This window comes from Lactuca sativa, chromosome 6, assembly GCF_002870075.4.
Source record: "Lactuca sativa cultivar Salinas chromosome 6, Lsat_Salinas_v11, whole genome shotgun sequence".
NCBI lineage: Eukaryota > Viridiplantae > Streptophyta > Magnoliopsida > Asterales > Asteraceae > Lactuca > Lactuca sativa.
Genome location: NC_056628.2, coordinates 187,227,876 through 187,233,237, shown reverse-complemented (window position 1 = coordinate 187,233,237; position 5,362 = coordinate 187,227,876). Strand labels below are relative to the sequence as shown.

Genomic DNA, 5,362 nt, shown 5'->3' with positions numbered 1-5,362 from the left:
TTGAATGGTTTCAAGAGCAAATCAAGAATAAACCTTATCGATCATCACTAGCACACGAGTTGAGGTTTACAACCTATTGTGTTGACACTATCTTGTTGACACTATCTTGTTTATATGCGGTTCCAATTGAGTTTATTATGCATGTGAGTTCTATGAGTTCTCATTTGAGCGCATAAAAGGCAAGCATTTTGATCAATGAAAAGTACATTAATAGGAAAAGGGTGAGCTGCTTAACTACTTGGAAGACATGGTAGGCAGCCGCGTTACCATAAGGCAAGAAATCAAGATTGAGAAGGTTCGGTCCATATGAGTTTGGGTTTGTCGCAAACTTTGGTTTTGACAAATTCGCATGGATAGGAACACATACACCATTAAAATCTAAGTGTCATAAGATTCCCTCCTTCATGAAAATGATTGTGAGGAAATGCTTTCACTAAGAGAGATTTTAAGAAGATATTGATTGTGAAAATTGTATTCTCGAATTCGATTATGGTTACGGTATCCCTTTCCATGATTCGATTTGTGAGATTTGGCAATTAGTCTGAATTGTTTAGACACACATATGAGCTATCTAAGACAAAGGTGTATAAGGTATTAGAAATATAGAAATTCAATAGGTATTGTTTTTCTGGAAATTAAGCGGTTTCTAAATACATGTCAAAGCTAGTGGGAGCATACGTGTTATGCTTATAAGATAATAATCATCATGATAGTGGGAGCATAAATGTTGTGCTTGTATGATTGTTAAGGCAAGTATTGCAAGTTAGCAATATTAATTATAGAAAACAAGAGTTATACTTTGCAAAGTCGTAAGGGTTGAAAAATTGTTTTGCTATAATTAAGGGAGAGAATATTATGCTTCATTTCAAATCTAAAGGCTTAGGTTGTGGAATGTTAATAAATATAGTCAATGATACATAGTGCATTCTCAAAATTTCGATTATGATTATGGCATCCCTCTTCATAGTTCGAATTGTGAGAACGTGACACATTAAATATTATGGCAGAAGATTGATAAAGTATCATATCTTTATGTAAGACATTATGCATCGTATCCCATACGCTTCGGGTATAGGATTGATTGCTAGTGCTATTATATTTGACCATTCTAAATTTTTCCAAATGTCTAGCGCATTTAGAGGGAAAAAGGACTAGAATCGTTTTTGACTAAAATAATTAAACAACTATCAAAGGACGATCCAAAGCTCGGTGAGGATTGGTCGCTTGTGAGTAGTTGGAAGTATGGTATTGGATGGACCATATCGGCATTATTACGAATAAATAAGATTCTATTAAGAATAAGTTGTCGTATGGCAAAATATGGAAATGTTTCCATATTGGGAGTTAGATATTGAGAATCTATATCTAGATTAGAACCTATTATGCAAGAAGGATGTTCAAAAGAATGTACTTTGAGTGAGAGACATCATATCTATAGAATTGTTTCTGATAGAAATTAGCCAAGTCTTGATGATTTTGAGCTATGACTTTACGAAAGAATCATTGCATAAAATGTTAGAATCTAGCATAAGTAACAAGAATTTGATATTCTTATACTTATGATAAGGATTGGGAGTTGTGAAATAAGTATGATTGGAAATGTGTTCATTTGATCTATTTCACAAAGTAAGGACCGTAGGTAAACATTGTGTGCATGCTGAGAGCATGGGACAAGTGTAGTAATAATTCAAGTAAGAAGTTGATTACTGATATTGCCATATTTATACTTATTTTTAGGCAGTATTTAAGTACATTTTTATTAATAAATTGATAATATGTTTAGAATAATGATACTTATGAGTTTAAATTGTTATTTTCAGTCAATACAAAGGATTTTCGAAGAGAGGGACCAAAGGTGACAAAATGGGGAACATGGGAGGCTTGGAAGACAAGAAAATAATAAATTCACGATAAGAGTTCAATTCACGACGTGGCGATGAAGCCCACGACGGGGCACGGGTGTTCCAGAAGATAAACATCGCGACACGGAGGATTTCCTTGAAGGATACGGATTGCTTGAAGCCCACGATGTGGCGCAACCTAGCCACGACGTGGCGCGGGTTTTTAAGGATTATATAAGTCCTCCTGATTATTACGAAGAGAAAAAGCTTTTGGCAGAAGAAAAAGAATTCCAGGAGATGATTCAGAGCGAAAGAAAGGTTCTGGAAGAGGGTTTTCAACACCAAAAGAAGTAAAGGTTTATTTTTAGTTAAATAAGAACATGTCTTTCATTAGTTTTAGCTGTGTTAGTTTAATTACTATGATGAGCAGCTGAATCTAGCTACTCTTGTTTAGCTAGATGAAGCTTTGAACTTATGAATAGTTATATGTTTATGGATTGAATTTAGTTGGTAAAGAAATTGCTTGTGTTTGATTTGTATAACTTAGCATGTTATTATTTGTTTACCTAATTGCTTAATTGCATGTTCTGTGTAGCTTAGTGACCGTTAAACTGCATGAACCTGTTTACCTAATAATTTAGTGAACATTGAATTGTTAGAGCTAGGATTGACCAATCTTAGTTAGTAACTAGAATAAATAAAGTTTAGCTGTGCTAAAGAACGTGAATTGTGATCATAATTGCATTTACACAACAAATCTTACATAGCATATTTACATTCATAATTAGTTCTGTGTTTAATTATGTGTGAACATACATGGTTTGACATGAATTAGTTAGTTATTGGTAAGATAGAACTAAATTACTAATACAACTAAAAACCAACTTAATAATCCGTAATCATTAGCTAGCCATAAGGGAGAAGCGGATTCAAAACTAAACAAGAGTGTGTTTTTTAATTATTGAATTCGAATTAAGTTCATCTGATCTTGTAAAACCAGAGAAAAACCATTATTAAACTTGTTAATAAATTAGGTCAATTTAATAGTAAGTAAATTAAATAGAACACCGTTCCCTGTGATCGACACCCGACTTACCCAAGCTATACTGTAATCTGACTAGGTACACTGCCTATAAGTGCATAGTTAGTTAAGTTTGTTAGGTTATAAATATTAAAATTAGTGAGTACTTTTGTGTACATGAAGTTTTTGGCGCCGTTGCCGGGGAACGGTTTAGTTTTTAGCTTATTTATTTGCATTAAATTAATCGATCCTTCTTGTGGAGTCAAAGCCACAAAAAGTTAATTTTTCAGCAAAATAAAATTTTTCTGTTAATCATAGAGTCCACGACGTGGCCATATACTTGCCACGACGTGGACAGTCAAATTTTTTTTTTAATTTTAGTTTAATTTAGTTTTTCTTATTTTAGTCCAGTTTTACGTTTTAGTTTAGCAAGTTGCAGAAGTTCATGACCAGAAGCTCAACCACACACTTGGTGCCACCACTGGAAGACCCCGAGTCTGCACTTCACAAGAAAAAGACGCCCTTGCAAGAATTAAAGTCAGCCTTTTCTAGGAAGTCGGGAAAGAAGACAGGAGAGTCAAGTTCATCAGCGAAGCACAAGAGCAATCTTGAGCATTTGGATCATACACCCGTGCAAACCGAGTCCGAATACGATACCGAGCCAGAATTTGAAGAACACACAAGTGAACCCGAGAACGAGCCAAGGAACGAGATGGCAGAAATTGAAGAAATGTCCATGGGAGCATAAAAGAAGCGGATCCGAGAAGATATGGGTCCTGGTTTAGTCCAACCTGCAATACCTGCCACTGCCACCTTCGAGCTAAAGGGACACATATTGACTGCGCTAAAGGACATCCCATTTTTCGGGAAAGACCATGAGGATGCTTTTAAGCATCTAGATGAAGTCAACGACATTGCAGATTACTTCAATGTCCCAAATGTCAACAGGAACACAGTCTTGCTTAGGATTCTTCCCATCACTTTCAAAGGAGCTGCTAAGGAGTGGTTAAAAGCACTCCCACCAGGTACAATCACCACTTGGGCTCAAATGCGTGAGCAATTCCTGGACCAGTTTTGCCCGCCATCCAAGATAGCCAAACTGAAGAAGGCAATAGCCAACTTTGAGCAACAGCCGGGGGAGTCACTATACGAAGCATGGGAGCTGTACAAGGGCTTACTCAGAAATTGCCCGCAACATGACCTAAATGTGCAGCAAGAGATGTCAATCTTTTATGATGGGGTCAACGTGATGACAAGACAACTCCTTGATTCTCAAGGACCTTTGACAAAGAAAAGTCCAAGGGAGGTCAAGGAGCTAATTGAAGAATTCGCGAAACACTCCCGCGAATACCATAACCCAAGGCAAGATGGAAGCAAAGGCGGTGGAGGGGCCCAAACTGAAGAAATTGCAGCTGTCATGGCCATGCTGAATAACATGGATCGCAGGATAACACAAATGGACCAGTCGATACATGACATAACAGTGGGGTGCGAGCGATGCAGTGGTCCACACTTGACCAAGGACTGCAACGTGGATGAGTTTGGGAACAGAAAAGATCAAGTGTGCTACTCTAGTGGGGATAAGTTTGATGAGGACTGGAGGAAACCGAAGAAGGAGTGGCTTCCATATGAAGAGTATAAGAAGCAAAAAGAAGAGAAGTATAGGCAGACAGGTCGAGGCCTTTATCAAAAGGAGCAACCACCAACCGAGAAGAAACCCGACCTAGAGACCATTTTGATGAAGTTTATGGAGGCTTCGGAAAAAAGACACGATGCCACGGATTCCGCTATCATGGAACAACAAACATTGATAAAGAACCAGCAAGCCTCCATCCATAACCTTGAAGTACAATTTGGTTAACTAGCCACTTTAGTTCATGAAAAATTGTCCCCGAAGAATCCCGAAGTAAAAGCCCAATCTCACGTAATGGCCATCGATACTGAAGAAGATACAATATCTGAGTTCCTGGAGGCGTTGGAAGAAGAACCGCAGCAGCCCAAGAAATTAAGGATCGAAAATGGAGAAAGTGCTGAACCAGGCTCGCCACGACGTGTCACTCCTCTGGACACGACGTGGCGCAAGTCTGAGCAAAAATCCATTGAGCCTATTCCAGCTTATCATCCACCTATGCCATTTCCCACCCGCGCAACACTTAGTCAACTGGAGAAGGAACATTTAGAGTTTGTGAAGCATGTGAAAGGGATTCCAATTAATACTCCCTTTGTTGAGTCCTTATCCAAAGCCCCCGAGAACCAGAAATTACTGCAAGACTTAATAGATACGCGAAGGCAATTAAAGAAGCAGTCTACAGTGATTCTAAGTGAACAAACTTCAAAAGCTGTGTTGGGAGAAACACCAGAAAAGATGGGGGATCCTGGACGCCTCACTCTTCCATGCGAGTTTGGGAATAAAATGAAGGTTAATGCTTTAGCCGATTCCGGGGCTAGCATTAATCTAATGCCTTTTTCATTTTATCAAAAGTTGGAGATTCATAAGATA

General features: G+C 38.0%; 1 non-coding gene across 1 annotated transcript; it reads right to left on the bottom strand.

Annotated features, from left to right (window-relative positions):
* Nucleotides 1-3,958: 3,958 nt before the first annotated feature.
* LOC111898869 (small nucleolar RNA R71) lies at nt 3,959-4,065 on the bottom strand. The gene has a single exon (XR_002852731.1). It is a non-coding gene; the product is annotated as a small nucleolar RNA R71 (small nucleolar RNA).
* Between the last annotated feature and the right edge of the window lie 1,297 nt (nt 4,066-5,362).